At 40.3% G+C, this 18,039-nt stretch overlaps 1 protein-coding gene across 3 annotated transcripts in view; it reads left to right on the top strand.

Moving 5' to 3' along the window:
- Positions 1 to 18,039, top strand: part of Asap (ArfGAP domain of ASAP) — a 244,735-nt gene that overhangs the window by 37,362 nt on the left and 189,334 nt on the right. The gene's annotated exons all lie outside the window — the stretch shown is intronic.

Genomic DNA, 18,039 nt, shown 5'->3' with positions numbered 1-18,039 from the left:
TTTCCGTGGTTTCCCATTTTCACACCAGGCAAATGCTGGGGCTGTACCTTAATTAAGGCCACGGCCGCTTCCTTCCAACTCCTAGGCCTTTCCTATCCCATCGTCGCCATAAGACTATCTGTGTCGGTGCGACGTAAAGCCCCTAGCATATATATATATATATATATATATATATATATATATATATATATATATATATATAATTGCTTGGCATTCACATCTGCAGCAATTTAAAATGGAATAAACATGTTGAGGAAATAAGGTGTAAAGCATACAGAGTCCTGGGATTCATCCGCAGATCTCTACTGGGAGCCAGGAAGAAAGCCGTTCAGACAGCCTATCTGTCATTAGTACGGCCAATACTGTTGTACGGGCTTCCTTCCTGGCACCCTACTACAGTGGAGAACATGACGAAACTAGAGAGAGTTCAACGCCGAGCAGAACGACTAATTACTCAACACGGTCATTTAAATACAGCCAGGTCACTGCCCTCCATAACATCCCTCTGTAAACAAATAGATATTACTTTCCTGAGAAAATCCCTCGCAGGTAACATTCATATAAACCCTTTCAACCGCTTACAGCTGAACTATCGTTCCGCTCAAAGAGGTCGAGGTGTGTCCCTTTTCCCTCCATTTGCAAGAACAGCATCATATCAAAGTGGCTTCTTTAGTCGTTCTGCTCGGTTGTGGAATGAACTCCCACCGCAGATAAAAGAACTACCTGCAGAAAATTTCTGTAAAGACGTAAAACGGATGTATATATAACGAAACCCTCTGTACAAAACATAATTTATCTACTGTGAGAATGTTCAGTATGAGTGGGAGGATGGATGAAAGTTATGGGGTCCCGAGTGATTGAGACGGTAAATGTGTATGAGTAAGCCGGCCTAGCTAAAATATATGTGGGGTTTCTAGAGAGAGAGAGAGAGACTCTGTGTGTGTGTGTGTGTGTGTGTGTGTGTGTGTGTGTGTGTGTGTGTGTGTGTGTGTGTGTGTGTGTGTGTGTGTGTGTGTGTGTGTGTGTGTGTGTGTGTGTGTGTGTGTGTGTGTGTGTGTGTGTGTGTGTGTGTGTGTGTGTGTGTGTGTGTGTGTCGTCATGACTTGAATGTTGAACAGGTCTTGTGAGTATTACTGTATGTAAATATGCCTATGTAATTATTTTAACTGTATATAAGAACATCATGTAGAATGTAATTGTATATTTGTATATTATAATTTTAAGTGGTGATGGAGGCACTTTTGTGTATATGGGGCTATGCCCTTTCTCCATTCACCATCCCTAAATTGTAACTACAATTAGTGGAAAATAAATAATAATAATAATAATAATAATAATAATAATAAAATGTTATGCATTACTTTGTCATCTGCCCTCGTGTAATTTCATTAACAAAGCAAGTCATGGCATTGTGTTTTTCTCCTTGATTTAAATAAAAGTGCAGTGTTCTGGTGCGCACAGAACAATTGTGTTGTTGTGAACAGTAATGGTGTACGTGCTTGCAACAGGGTTCGCGTCGCGGATTGATATCCAATAATGTGGTTTTATCGCTCAAACGTCAGTGTAACTATAATTTCCTGTGTACATTTCCATTTTGGCCGCTGTGTGGACTGGGTTCATTATTATTGCTAGAGGCTAAGTTCGGTCCTGCACTAAGCACGCCTACCCTCTAGCTGGAAGATTGAATTTAAACTCGGTGGTCGTGGTAGTGGGAGTGGGTCGATATCAGGAAGAGTGCAAGTGTAAACGCAGCCCGGACTGAAAACATTGGAACCACCAAGTATCGTGTACTCTCACTTACAGGATATCGATTATCGCTGGTTTAACGAGGCACAGCGTAGCTTGAGTTTCATCTAATTAATATATTGCACTGAAAGATGTATTTAAGAACGGTTACAACGCTAAAAATCGAATATTTTGGCATTCTATGCTTGTTAATCTCACAAAATAATTGAGAATTTCCTGCGCATTCAAGTGTCTCGTCTTCTAGAAATAAATCCCGGTCACTCGATGTGAGATTTGTGCTGAACGAAGTGGGGGCGGGACAGGTTTTTCTCCGGGTGCTCCGGTTTTCCCTGTCATATTTCATTCCAGTAAAACACTCCAATATATTTTCAGTTCATTTGTCAGTCATTAATCATTGCCGCAGAGGAGTGCGACAGACTTAAGCAGCCGGCACAATTCCTATTCTCGCCGCTACATGGAGGCTTTATTCATTCCATTCCTGACCCGGTCAAATGGCTGGAAACAGGCTGTGGATTTTCATTTTTCACTATTTTTTTTGGCGGCAGCTACTAGCAGAGTTGAAAGTTCAAAGGAGCACCCAAGATGATCTGGGCTAAGCAAATTGAGTATGATCTGGAAAACCTAAGGCTTAACGTAGCCCAAGTAGTCACTAGTCACTGAAAATTGTATTAAAGGACGATTAGTGAAGTACCAAAATTTTAAAAAACGAACCACAATCAGGTCGGTGGGTCTCGGCCCACAAATGGCCACGGCTGATCCGTGCTCCGACAGCTCTACACTCCGACCGGCCAATCAAGCAGAGGAGAGGTAGCCACGGCTCTACAGTGGCTCTACGCGTCTGCATTTGGGAAACGGAGAGGGGCTGTCCCCACCGTCAGCTGTCGTGATAATATTTTTCCACGGTTTTCCATTCTCCTGCTCTAAGGCGAATGCTGGGACAGTTCCTAGTATACCTCTCACCTTCTCCGGACATCTTCTCCGATACAAATATCCTGGCCTGAGAGATGGCGTCACCGTCTGAGAGGCCCGCCTCCCCCTTCAGGGAAGGAATGAAAACAATTTAGTAGTAGTACCAAGATCAGCGGCATCCCCAGCAGCGTACCGTACAGATCCCGACCTGCCGGCAGAAGAATTAAGTAAACTCGTAGTGGAAACCTCTGGATATCCCATGAATAGGTTGTAATTCCCACTAATTTATGGAGAACTTTTCATTGTGTTATCCTAAAAATGTTTGGCTGCCCAGGAAAGTTCTGAATGACTAAACTTAGTATCCTAGAGGAAGTTAACAGAACCGATAAATGAAGCTGTCGACCACAAACAGTAACTTCGACAGACATGAACGAGAACTGGAAATGGTCCAAATGGTCCAAAGAAAAGCAGCACGCTTTGTTCTGGGTGATTACCGACAAAAGAATAGTGTTACGATAATGTTGCGAAATTTGGGCGGGGAAGACTTGGGAGTAAGGAGAAGAAATGCTCGACTATGTGGTATGTTCCGAGTTGTCAGTGGAGAGATGGCGTGAGGTGATATTGCTAGACAAATAAGGTTGAGCGGAGCTTCCAGAAGTAGGAAAGATCATAATATGAAGATAAAGTTGAAATTGGGGCAAATAATCATGTATAGGACGACAGGTAAGGTACTGGAATAAATTATCAAGGGAAAGGTTCGATTAATTTCCAAGTTCTTTGAAAACGTTTTAAGAAAAAACAAGGTAAACAACTGATAGGGAATCTGACACCTGCAGATGATTTATTTATTTATTTATTTATTTATTTATTTAGCTATATATATATATATTGATTGATTGATTGATTGATTGATTGATTGATTGATTGATTGATTGATTGATTGATTGAAGGCACGTTGTTGGAATACCCATTATCTGGCTTCGAAAGCAGATAATGTATTCTGAAGGACTGTCAAAGAGAAACTCCGCGCGAACATCCTCAAATCGACCCTGAGGAAAGAGGTCGATATTAGCAATTGGCAGACCGAGCGAGTTGGCTGTTCGATTAGGCGGGGTGAGCTTGCATTAGGGAGATAGTGAGTTCGAATCCCCACTGTCGGCAGCTCTGAAGATGGTTTCCGTGGTATTCCATTTTCACACCAGGAAAATGATGGGGATATACTGTACCTTAAGGCCACAATCGCTTCCTTCCTGCTCTAGCCCTTTCCTATCCCATCGTCGCTATAAGACCTGTCTGTACCGTTTTAACGTAAAGCAACTTGTAAAAATAACAATTGGCACACCACTGTATCAAATCGTCCAGCATGGCATCGACTCACCCTCGTCCTTGAAGGCCAAGAGTACTTCAAAACGGAGTGCCCGTTTAGTTACAAGACTTAAAAGCGGAATGCTAGGAAAGGGCACTTGAATCTCTTGGAGGAACAGCATGGAGTCATTGCATACCGGCACTGCAAAAGCCTCTGTTTTCTAGAATTGGGCTTCTCAGCCTCTTGAGGAAACGCAAATGAATATTTCCACGAAAAACGGCGTACTCGTTTACGAGTTAAGGAGAAGAAGAAGAAGAAGAATATGGTCACATTATAATAAGAAAAGCATATTAAGACAGGCCAAACTTAGACACTAAAAAAAAGTATTTATCAGAAGCATTGTATTCGTCAGGAACGACCACAATTGGAGCATCAGGTATCATAGAGACAGAAAACATAGAAACGTAAAATCCTTAGAAAAATATGTGGATCAATATACAGGGATGGCATATGGATGAAACGGCCTACCGAAGAGCTGTACCAGCGCAGTGACAGACTCACAGCCATGATCAGGAAACGCAGACTAACTTTATATGGGCACATACAGAGAATGGACGACAACAGACTTCCAAAGAAAGTCTTTGACGTAGTAAACAGTTCAACCAAGAAAACAAATTGGTATCATGAAATAGAGGAAGACTTAAGGCAGGTGGGGATCAACAGGCAAACGATAGGAGACAGAAAAGAATTATTCAGAAACAAAATTAGGAATACAAAATTTATAGTAAATGGGAAGAGGACGAACATTGTAGACAGAACAAAGGAAACAGGAGCACAGCCAAAGGATGAAGAGATTTTGGGAAGAGGAAGAAGGGAAAGAAGTGAAAATTGTCATCATGAGATATTTGAGTTCAAACACTGTCCATAAGGGCAAAAATTATATGAATGAATGAATGAATGAATGAATCTCTCTCTCTCTCTCTCTCTTTCTGAGCATTAATCCCGACTTGCAGGGTCTGCTGCTTTGCTACATCTCCTCCATTTCTGTCTGTCGTTGACATCTTCTGGTGTTAAGCCAACACTGTGCATGTCTGCCCTGATGTTGTCAGTCCATCTCCTTGCCGGTCTTCCTCGTGGTCTTGTTCCTTCTGGGTTGATGTGGAGCGCTGTTTTGGCAACTGAGTCGTCCTGTTTTCTCATGACGTGGCCGTACCAGCGGAGACGGGCTTCCCTCACTTTGTCTATGATGGGCGCGACACCAAACCTTTGCCGGACGTCCGTGTTCCTTATGTGGTCACATCGGGTCAGCCTCATGGACCATCGAAGCATCTTCATCTCCATGGTTGTCAACATTTGCTCCTGTTGTTTCGTCATGGGGCGACATTCAGTCCCATAGATCGCTGCTGGCCGTACCACACACTTATAAACTTTTGCCTTTAGATATTGAGGCAATGAAATAAGAATAAGAATATTAATAATAATGTAATTAACTCCAAGAAGACTGAGTACTTGGAGACTAGTCCGAGCGATGGTACTTTCCAAGTTAATGGCGAGAAATAAAAAATGTCCTCCTTCACAGATACATTGAATCCTGTCTGCACAGTGATGGATATTCGCGACATGCATGTGCTAGAGAGATGTCACTGCTGTGCCCTGTCCATCTTAAATCCAAGATATATCGCAATGTGGTCCGCCCAGTCGCGCTGTGTAGATCGGAAAGTTGGGCACCAACTCCGCGTCATGGAGATGCAGATGATTCGATCTGCTCTCCGACGACAGTCAGGCAACGAATGGGTGACAACACCTATTTATGAAAATATGTGAGAGTGACGCCTCCAATACATCAGACGTACTACGCATGAAACTGTCGGGCACAGTCGGCCAGATGACCTCAAAACCTGGCATTAATTAACAGATGGCAAAATTAATCGGATTTATGCTTACAATATATAATTTTTTAAGGAATAAAAGGGTACAGATGAATGTGACAGACATGTTAAAACTTATGAAAAACTATTTAAAATAATATTATGGTTAAATCCGCCATTTCAATATAATTTCTGTTACTGAAACTATTTATTCATCGAACATTCTCTCCATCAGCGATCATCGAAGGATTTAATCATTTAGGGAAGAAAAGGAAAAGAAAATGATTTGTAATGAAAAACTATTTAAAATAATATTATGGTTAAATCCGCCATTTCAATATAATTTCTGTTACTGAAACTATTTATTCATCGAACATTCTCTCCATCAGCGATCATCGAAGGATTTAATCATTTAGGGAAGAAAAGGAAAAGAAAATGATTTGTAAATATTTAGTTTATTTAAGAAGTGATTCTCGTTTATCATCTTAATCTTCTCTATATATAAAAGTGAATGAAATACTGGATCTATTTCGTTGAAAATTTCGCAATTTGTTCTCATTACTCCTGAGAGGGTTTAGGAAGTGTTTAGAACGAAATCCGATCGGTAGTTCTTTTTTACAATTGGCTTCATGTCGCACCGACACAGATAGGTCTTATGGCGACGATGGGACAGGAAAGGGCCTGGGAGTGGGAAGGAAGCGGCCGTGGCCTTAAATAATTTACAGCCCCAGAATTTGCCTGGTGTGAATATGGGAAACCACGGAAAACCATCTTCAGGGCTGCCGACAGTGGGATTCGAACCCACTCACTCCTGGATGCAAGCTCAATGCTGCTCGCCCCTAACCACACGGTCATCTCGCCCGGTGATCGGCAGATCAGGATAGGGGCGGAGAAGGGGCTGAAATAGAAAAGAGGGGAAGGTAAGCAAACCGCAAGACAAACATGATCAGCGTGTTGCCTAACCAACAGTGTGTGAAGAAAAGAAAATCTCAAAAATTACAGGGATTGCGGATGAATGTGTATGTTCCAGCATAGCTCTCAACCAACCTTTATTCACATAAAACTTATTATCTGGAAAAATTACTGTAGCGGCAAGAAACCCCGAGCATCCGTAAAGGGAAAAGAATGTCCAGAATGACGATATTATGGATGTACGTGCGTATGTTCCAGCAAAGCTCTCAACCAAACATGATACACATGACTTACTGTTTGGGAAAGAAACCTGTGGGGTAAGACACCCCTACGTATTGGGGGTTGGGTGGAAAGGGGGTGAAATTAAAATAATGAAGACCAATGTTAAATGTGAAAACTTTATATGTTAATAAATATATATTTTCTTTTGCTTTTATACCAACTGTTTGGAAACATCTACCACGGTTGAATTAATAAACGCGGGCGAAGCCGCGGGCATCTGCTAGTATTGAATATTTTATGTGATAGTAATTTCCTGATGTACCGTACCATTAGTAATTGTTTATTCATAGATATTATAAATTGTGATATAGTAGTTCTTTAAATTTAGGCTAAACCAATAAAATTTGTTATATTTTTCTTATTCTTTGATGCTGCAATTAAGTGAGACTTCGATGATCGCTGATGAGCAGAATGTTTATTGTTCTCGATAAATGTTCGATGAATAAATAGTTTCCTGAAGAGAAAGTGTATTGACAAGGCGGATTTTATCGCAATACTATTTTTAAATAGTTTTTATTAAGTTTAGACAAGTCAGTACAGGAATAAATAACAACACCTATTGTGGTCAAGTTTATCAACAGGCATGTCAAGTTTAACATGAACTCGTTCTTAAATCTAAATACAGTATAGAGTGGTAGAAAATAAGACAAATTATGTTTGGCAGAAAGAAAATTAATGCATTATTCGTAGTATTGCACACCTTTGTGATACATGTAGTTAGATTGACAGTTGAAAGAAAATGATCTGAAAATAATTTTATCTCCAGCAGTGCTGTTAGGTCTAAAGAGCTTCTGTATTTTTCTGACTGCTCTTCTGTTTCCTCATGTAATCCAACAAAAGTACTTGAAATCACTTCGGGAGCACTAAGAATCTGTAGAACGTCTGCAGGCAATGACTTTAGCTTCTTTCTTGGCAGAGGCCGCACGTGTGAAATGATTATATGTGCGGATGTAGCCAAGGAATGAAGATCGTGTTAGTTTACTTCAAGCCGAAATATCCTCCTGCTAAAATCTCTCCTGTACTGTTTAAAATCCCTGTATTTCTTTGTAGGCGTAGGCATTTCCGTAAGAAGCTTTGGAGACTCGAGAAGCCCGGAAGAGCGAATATGCGTCGTGTTGGCCAGTTCCTGTGACGAGTACTATTTTCTAAAGTATTCAGGAAAGAGCTGCTTCGGGCGACATCAAGGGGCATTTCGTCGCACAGGCACGGGGTCTTAGTTCTAAAATGTAGCAGAAGCTTCTAACCTTACTCTGTTTCGTTGAACAAACCTGTCAGCCATTCGATTTTCACAAGTCCACCGTTTCGTAAACTGTAAAGTGAACACCCACACACAAAATTACGAGATTGAGTCCTGGAAATTCTGGTTCGGGCAGCTTGTTTTCTTTTTTCCACTAGTGTTTATCGTCGCACTAACAAGGCTGGAGAAAGGATTAGGACTAGGATTGGGAAAGTAACGACCGTGACCCTCATTGCCAACGGTGGGGTTCAAACCCACCATCTCCCGAATGCAAGCTCACAGCTACGCGCCCCTAACGACATGGCCAACTCGCTCGGTAGAACTGTAGCAAATACAAGTATCGCGGTATGTTAAATTGATATATTTAGTGTGGATTTTTTTTCCGTTTTCATTTAATTGTTTGATTTAAATAAACCTCCTTTATCGACAATCCGTCGAGTTTTTCATGAATATTTCTGTCCCGGTTTTATGGCAACAGCACGTTAACTACTTTTACGGTTTTGGAAGTCGTCGAGGTGCGGGAATTTTTCCGCGTAGCAGGGGGAGAGGTGATACTCCCACGTCGCGCGTCCCAGGTGGCGGATAGGGGGGTCCTAACCGGCCTGCCGGCGGGCTTGAGGGAAATAAAATACCTCTCGCGGACCAAGCACAATACCCCCTGTGGGGGACGCACATGTAGAATACACCCGCGGTATCCCCTGCCTGTCGTATGAGGCGACTACAAGGGGCGACCAAGGGATGATTGAATTAGAGCCATGAAACTACTCTTGATTCGTACCATCATGCGGGCGACACCATGGGTTGCATGTACTTGCGAGTAGTATCACTAAATTGGTACGAAATAGGTTTGTGATTAGTTGCAGTAAAAAGCCTGGCCTGGTAGTTTCCAGTACCCGTGCGTCGTACCCATGTGAGCAACACCGCGGGTCTGGGCGTAGCCTGTGAGTTGTACCGCTATATGAGCGGCACCGTGGGTCAGCGTTGCCTGTGATTGGTATCCACTATGTGAGGAACACCACGGGAATACCAGCGCCCGTGGCTACTACACCTAAGTGAGGAACGTTACCGGTTTGCATTGGCTATGAGTGGCGCCATTGTGTGCGAAACACCATAGGTTTGCGTTATCTGTACTAAGTACAATACTTGTGAGTAGTACCATCTTGTGTGGACCACCGTGAGTCTTCGCTACTTTTGATTAGTACCCCAACATGACAAATACCATGGTTCTACTTTACTCGCGACATGTACCATTCTGTGGGGCCTTAGTCGTGGATTTTGCACCCATGTGGACATCAAGCATTATCGTGCTTTATAAATGGTCCCTTGGTCAGTAATACTATTATTCACGACCTTTTTTTGTGTCTGATCCACTGTTCCTTTTTTTTCTTTCTTTTTTTGTGGGGTTCATATCCATCCATCCATTCATTCTTCATGAAATTTTTTATTTTATTTTGTTCTGTGGATTAATTTGAACTTTTGGTTATTTCATTTCGTACCATTAGGGGCCGATGACCTCGATGTTAGGCCCCTTTAAACAACAAGCATCATCATCATCATCATATTTCAAACCTTGAAACGTTTTCCTCAAATTTTTGATTGGTTTGATATTAATCATCGTCGCACAGTCATTCAGCTTAAACCTCTCATATTTTCAGCTCTATATCAAACTTTGGATAGGCCAGCTGTGTATAGAAGCATGGTTGGCAAATTCAAAACAAAATGTTTTAAACAGTAATTTCAATTTTTTTTTAACTATACGCATTCATTAAAATCAGTCGTAAACTTTTTTAAAACTAAAACTGTAATTTTATCAATTTTTTTTATGTATAATTATCCCTTGCCTGTAGAATTGGAATGTAACTGAAGTGATTGTGATGCAAGTTGCTGATGAGTGAATACTCCTGAACTTTCGATTTGGGTTTCATTCTCGTATTCCATTTCCATGACTACAAAGTCAGTGTCATCCTCAAATTGTACAGGCAATGGCTCTGTTCCTATAAAGGCATTTTGTCTCTGTGTGTTGTTTCATTCTAGCAACTAAACCATGTTTTGCACAACTTTCATTTTTCCCTAATTGTTTTATCCTTACAACTTTTGTATTGTATAAAATGTTGTCATACAGGATCTTTTCTTCTGCCAGTTTGAACCCATAACTGCAATAAGCTGATTATACCGCTAACTTGTAAACACTTTCTACACAGCAGTTAACAGAAGACAGAAGTAGAACACACCACCATTCAAACAGTACCTAACACAAGCAGTGTGTTTCATTTAGCAGCCAACCACAAGTTGCAAAGCAAAAGGAATCTTAGCTGGTAACCAAAGTTCCCTGCTGGCTGAGTTTCAATTATGAACATTGGTTTATTACCTACCGTGCAACTCTGCTCAAATTGTATTTATGTTTAAGTATTAAAAGTACATTTTATTACACGGTTTAAAACATGTTCAGCATTTAGAAAGACTGTTTAAAACAAAAACCCATTTTAATGATTTTTTTTGTAAAAACAGTTTTTTGCCAACCGTGTTTAGAAGTAACTTGGAATGTTGAGTGTGGTAAATGATTCCTTACGATGCAAGAAATGCTGAATATTTACGATTTGTGATTATATGACCGATGCTGTGCGTAAGACTGTAGCCTACATTGATTTACACTTAGCTCCATCAAGTTAGTTTATCTACTTTTTGGTGTTACTTTATTTGACATAAAGTACCATTGGATAAAGCACAGTAAAGAAGTCATTAATTACAAATGAGATTCTTGCTGTTGATTGAAGCTTGTAATGTTTCTGAATTCATTGAAGATTTTTTCAAAAATTTGAGTTATCAAATTTTAGTTGTCTGCTCAGAAACAACTGTACGGAGTGGGGCACTCGTGTTTCGGAGCGATGTGGTGAATATGATTGGTGTTTTCGGTTACTTGAGTGATTACCCTTACTAACAGGCAATGTTGTGAACGAACCATCTGCTTTAGCGACGTGACTGAACTCTCTTCTTGCTGAGCATTAAGATAAGAACAGTTGATATTTAGGACATTTAAACATAACATGGCACTGCTGAGTTGTATAACAATAGCCTTTCAAACGCTGCCGATGCTCGGAGGTATAGTAAGCATATTACGTGGCTGAGGAACTTGGTGAGAAAGCTTCAGTTGTCCATGTTGATCATCTTCATCACGAATTCTATCGAGTTCCTCCAAAAACTGTCTGTAGCTGGTGTACGCTCCTCCTTCCCCTGGAAATTAATAGAACATTGTTATTTCCAAAATATAATTGCTAGTGATTTTAAAACTGCGTTGGAAACAACACTTAAACATAAATAAAACATTTTAAGTGCTTTCTTTGCTTTGATGGTGGCGGTGGTGTTTTTTTTAAAGTGGAAGTACAACTAGGTAATCATCCTCTCTGAACAAATTAAGTGGAAAAGAAATTTAAAATAAAACAATTTATTCAAGGAAGGAATTTCGAAACGAAGTACAAAATACAACCAAAAAATATTGTATTAATCCGGAAAGGTCACTAATGAAACAAAAGGGAACGTGAGTTTCCTGAGTAAGAGAACGCACAAAATTCACATAGCCTTGAGTAATTCATTGTCGCACGCAAAGCGATATTATTTGAGGTATGTAATGATTAGGGTTCGGAAGTTTATGACCTAAAGAAATACGAAAATGCAAGGAAATATGTCATAAAAACTAGCGAAAAATGACCTAAAAATAGATAAAACACGCTAAGTATTTTAGGATAGCTATAAAGTATCAGAGTTTTGCTCAAAATAAAACGTATCAAAAGTGATAAGCGATAATACAGCAGACACATTTAATCGTGCAAATAGGCAGAGCTACTGTAGGTAAATGAAAACTTTATATATTCATTCAGCAACATGACCCTGAAGCGCAGTTCTCGTTCTGTTTTTCCTAAAAAATAACCAAAAATTAAGTATTAGCATGCATTTGTGTCAGCATTTCTTATTGAAATCTTGTCTTCTAAACCTGCTACCCATCTGTTTGGGGGAAAAAGAAAGAAAAATACATCTACAATATTTCAAAATCCTGCCTTTCAAAATTGACGCAGGTAACATATAACTTTAAATAAATGCTCAAAATGTAACGAAATATGATCTTACATCACTCAAATGAGCAGAAATATGGCAAACGCAATAACAATGGACGAAACAAGCATTTATATGCAAAACGGGATCAGAAACCCACCATTCAGTTACTTTTCAGATTTCGGGCTAAAAGACAGCAAGAATGAAGTATATATTTTCCTTAATATCCGAACTTTAGTAATGATCCACGAACGTCAAAATAGAAGTAAAGAATGTGAGGGAAAAGTTCGATTCCAAGTAATACATGTTGGTTCCATATTGACATACAAAATCATAACATTATTTTTTCTTTATTATGAAGGTGCACCCAGTCTATACTAATGCACAGTCCAATTTAACTAATATTTAACACTGTCAAAGTATATTTGCTGAAGGACATGTTTCAATCCAATTGGATCATCTTCAGCTACATATTTGATTAATAATAAAGTTTGCATGTCATTAAAAAGTACGATTATAAAAGTTCAAATGCATTTATCCGCTTTTAGTAATTGAAAAACGGATCTGAATTTTTATAATGGTTTTCATTGAACTATATGTGTTACAGAGGACAGATACTCGAAAATATTGTGATTGAGCTTTGAATTTTAGGGGTATTGACACTGAATCATCGCAAGAGAGGTAAGGAACATGAGAACACAGCATCCCCTAGGAATGCCAATATCAGGGTGTGCAAGGAGAAGAACTATGAAATACAGAAATTAAAATAACAGGTCTCTTTACACCGTAATACCGTTAGTCTGGAAGATTAGAGAAAGCGTGGCACAGGTATGTGTAGGCGGTCCTGCTGTCGCCCAGAGAGCTTACCTGCTTGAGCCATGGAAGAAGACGTACACGCCGATCTTCCTTCTGCAACAAATTTACGTCAGCGAATGTACTCACCAGAATAATCCCGCTGCGCATTGTCTTCCAACTGTAACCGCTCCACCCAGCTGCGAAACTCATGCGGGCTGTGCCCGAAGTGACAGCGGATGACGGCGTACTCCATGCCTCTGTCGATCATGTTCCTGACCTCAGGGAACTTGGCCACGGTGGACACCTCCAGATTGTCGATGTTTCGCTGCAGGTTGACGAGTTGCCATGGCGACATGAAACCGAACCGGACACAACGCATGACCTCTATGACGTTGTCACGGCGACTGGGCCAGTCGTAGAGCAGCCATCGGAGAGCTGCCATGAACACTTCCACTTCACTTCGCACGGCCAAAAAGTTGCTGCTGAATAACGTGCATATCTCGTCCTTGGTCTGCAGGTTGAACTCATCGGTGCACACCAGTCCAAGAAACGAACATCTCTCTGGAGTTCCCGACATCTGAGGAGAGACAGATAACGTCTACAATGCTGTGTGCTAGGAAATTAGTCTAGTGCAACTGGCTCTCTGAGTTTAGATCAAGCACAGTTCCGTTCTGTTCAGGAAGCAAGGCCGGCCTCAGGAGTTAAGCTCCGCCTCCACCCTCATTCATACAAACTAGCAGAGTTTTGTACACCAGCTGCAAGAACAAGAACAACAGTGGCACCGCCACCAACAATGACTGTGACGATGACTCTAACCACGATGTTTTGAACACATTTCCCCAATATATCAGCAAGACCAACCTGCCGGGTGACCTTTGCCATACAAGAGAGAGAATCCTACAGCAACCGATTAATCACGATGGAGGGTGGGCAGTGGGGTTCCTTGTATTTGTCATATTTTCACTTACCCTCATTAATACAAAACTTCCCTTGTCGATTACAATTCATCCGTTTATTGTTCGCGTTCTAAGATTTTACTACCCCAAAAACCTGTGGCACGGTTCGCCCCCACGTGGAGCCGGCCTAGTCTGCAGATAAGGGTGTTCAGTGGGAACCCGACGGATATAATGTAAAATGTAGTTTCCACTTGTTCTAGTCTGTTTTTCAGAGTTATTTCATCTTCCTATTGTATAGATCTACACAAGGGTAGAGAAATACTCGTCTTTTGGGCTGAGCGGCATTGTGGAGGAGTTTGCATTACCTCCAAAGACAGATGCTGTTTAAAGAATGCAATTTACACTGCAAAATTAATACAAGTTTTGCGTATTACCCCTGAGTACTATAGTTTGAGGCTGTTATACGCACATGATTCCTAATATTTATGTGTTGGAAAATATGTAGACTGCTGGAGATGATGAAAGTACCCCTGTAATGTTTTGAAGCTGCCCAGCAGTAGCGTGCCTCAACGAGGCTCAGATACACAAACAAGCCAATTCCTAATTCTTTATGACAAAGGGGTTGGTTTTATTTAAATGTCAAATCCATGTTGCTGTATGGAAGCGAGACCCGGAAAGTGACCCAAAGACATTACCACAAGGTTACAGACTTTTATAAATCGTTGCTTGAAGTACATGATGAGAATATAATGGCCAAAGACCGTCTCAAACAAAGGCCTTTGGGAGGCAACAAGTCAAAATCTCGTTCAGCAACAGATAATGCAAAGAAAATGGAGATGGCCGCAAGAAAGTATCGCAAGGCAGGCATTGAGCTGGAATCCCCAAGGTAGTCGCAGGAAAGACAGACCGAGGTTTAGCTGGAAGAAAACCATAGGCAGGGAGGTATCTGGAGTCAACAAGACATGGAGAGAGGGGAAAGCATTGGCGGCAGATAGAACAAACTGGAGAAATTTCGTCGAGGCCCTGTGTTACACCTACGAATTAAAGGAAATACGTCAAGGGCTTGGTTATGCTGCGGAGGCAACACTTCCACTGTCCAAAAGTTCAAACCTTGCGCTCGTAACGCTCGAAGATGTTACCAAATACAAGAAGAAATTTCCAGATATTGTTGGCAGAAGGTAAATAAACAACTGTCGCCTAAATCAACGGTTTTTGCCATCAGCACTTCTGTTTTGGATTGGCACGGGCAGGTGCCAATCAAAGCCTTTCATTATTAAATTACTTTATCATTTCTCTCTAAGAAAGCGTGCATTTAAGGGGAAACGATGTCAGAGTAACAGTGAAATTTGGAAAATGCCACAGCTTTTGTAATATTTAAGATAGACCATCGATATTTTGGCACACGTATTTACAATACGTGATCACTGTGGGTGATACTTCTTGACATTTGTTATTTACACTGTATACATTTCCAATCAGTGTTCATTCATTTTACTTCTTTTCAAACCCGAGAGAGATATCACTCAGAAAATTTGCAGATATGATTTAGGACATTAGAAACTTCACTAGCTGGAAAGTTTTCCTTATATTTTAGTTAAATTTTAAAAGTTTTTATTAATATTTTGGTATAACAATTCTACTTCGTGAGACTTTCGTTGCCGAGAGAGCTTCCAGTGAAATTTACATTACCTGTTTTGAGACAGTGGGCGTCCAGTTTCATTAAATCCTTTGAACAGTTTTAGAAAATAAATCCCGTTGTCATGATAATTGTAAAACTTGTAAAGAAAACAACAAAGAAAAAGAGAACTAGCAAAAGAAGTGCACAGGATCATGAAGAAGACGAAGAGTACATTTATGGAAGTTATTCAAACTTCCAACGCCTGAAGCTCTGCTCTGACAAGCTGACCCAATACCTTCACTTAGCAATGGCATAAGTTATTCAGAACCCTGTATTAATTTTTAAAACTTTCTTGGACACATTACCCAACTTAACCACCTCGACTTCCTAGCTTATAATTTGATCTTAGTGAAATGAAGATTTTTCAGTACTTTCACACGAAACTAGTACCGACTGAACACCAACAAACGGACACTGCCTTCTATTACATGGATCGGAGCACTTCAGTTTAATAAGTAAACATTGCAGCCATCTTGAATCTGTTACGTACCAGAGCTTCTGTCGAAATTATTTTGAATACTAACATCTGTTTTCTATAATAATGAGAGAGAGAGAGACAGAGAGAGAGAGAGACACTCTTCCAATCGTTTGAATTTCATGTCACATTTGCATGAAATATATTTCATTGAACATTGCCGATGCAGTTCGGTAATTTCTCCTGCATTCTCTTAGTAGGTAAGTTACTAAAATCATATTTACCTCTATATAAAAATATTATTTCTGAATCTGCCATTTTTCGTTCGATAGTTAGCGAGATATAGTAAGTGAGATTGAATCAAGGTGTCGTAAAGCTAATGCAGTGAGCTCGCAGCTGCGATCAACAGTATTCTGTAAGAAGGATGTCAGCTCCCAGACGAAACTATCTTTACATCGGTCTGTTTTCAGACCAACTTTGCTTTACGGGAGCGAAAGCTGGGTGGACTCAGGATATCTTATTCATAAGTCAGAAGTAACAGACATGAAAGTAGCAAGAATGATTGCTGGTACAAACAGGCGGGAACAATGGCAAGAGGGTACTCGGAATGAGGAGATAAAGGCTAATTTAGGAATGAACTCGATGGATGAAGCTGTACGCATAAACCGGCTTCGGTGGTGGGGTCATGTGAGGCGAATGGAGGAGGATAGGTTACCTAGGGGAATAATGGACTCTGCTATGGAGGGTAAGAGAAGTAGAGGTAGACCAAGACGACGATGGTTAGACTCGGTTTCTAACGATTTAAAGATAAGAGGTATAGAACTAAATGAGGCCACAACACTAGTTGCAAACCGAGGATTGTGGCGACGTTTAGTAAATTCACAGAGGCTTGCAGACTGAACGCTGAAAGCCATAAGAGTCTATAATGATAATGTATGTAATGTTTGTATGTAGTTCATTTTCCCCGAAGGTCATGAAATGTACTAATCTCAATTAAACACTGTTTAATTGCTCAACATTCTAGAAAAAAAAAATGTTTTTATTAAAAGTAGCTTAATTTATTTAGGGGAACCTGAATATCAGAAAGTTGTATCATAGTTCCATTTTAAATTCTGAAGTTGCTCCCCCAACCCGCCGGCGCCCCATAAGTATTGCCCATTTCACAGTTCGGAAGATCCCTTCCCCTAATAGACTAACATTTGGTTGACAAAGCATTCGGTTTAATCTATTCATTTAAGAGATATCCGCTTGTAACACTTTATCTGGGCCATGAACACGTTCCTTTAGAAACATAATTGAAGTATCGTAGCTGACAATATAAAATTAAGTTTTACTTTGTTAAGCAAAACTCATAAGACTTTCCTATTGGTGACAATTGTCGACGTAATTACTGGTAATAATCGCTGTTGTTGATTGGAATGCAAAGATTTAGCGGTTGTGGCGTACGTAATGAGCAAGATGGTTCCTGGGACTTTCGTAGCGATACTCTCTAACTTCTCCCTGGCAGTAATATTAAGTGAATCATAACGTGACATGACATCGATTGTAATAGTTCAGAAGCTAAGCTGACACTAAATTAATCCGACATTACCTAATGTGTTTCTGATAGTAATTAGTGTCTTTGTTTCAAAGATAGATGTACTTAGTCGCAAAGCAGTCTCTGGTGGAGCTTGATGAAGCTTGCTAGCACCCCGAAATAAAGGTAACATTCATAATGAAAATTAGACATTCGCAAAAAGATAGAAATCATACAGGACAGAACTTCGTACACATACAAATCTTTCTTATTTTACGATTGGTTTTACGGGTCTTATTGCGATGATAGGAGAGGAAAGGGCTAGGAACGGGAAGGAAGTGACCATGGCATCCTCTTTTGAATACTATGTTATTAAGTTACTAACCGAAAAGTTCGCGTCTTGTCTACAGTAAATAATACAATCTAAGAATT

Source organism: Anabrus simplex, chromosome 10, assembly GCF_040414725.1.
Source record: "Anabrus simplex isolate iqAnaSimp1 chromosome 10, ASM4041472v1, whole genome shotgun sequence".
NCBI lineage: Eukaryota > Metazoa > Arthropoda > Insecta > Orthoptera > Tettigoniidae > Anabrus > Anabrus simplex.
Note: the sequence above shows the minus strand (reverse complement) of the source record. Positions and strands in the feature narration are given on the sequence as shown.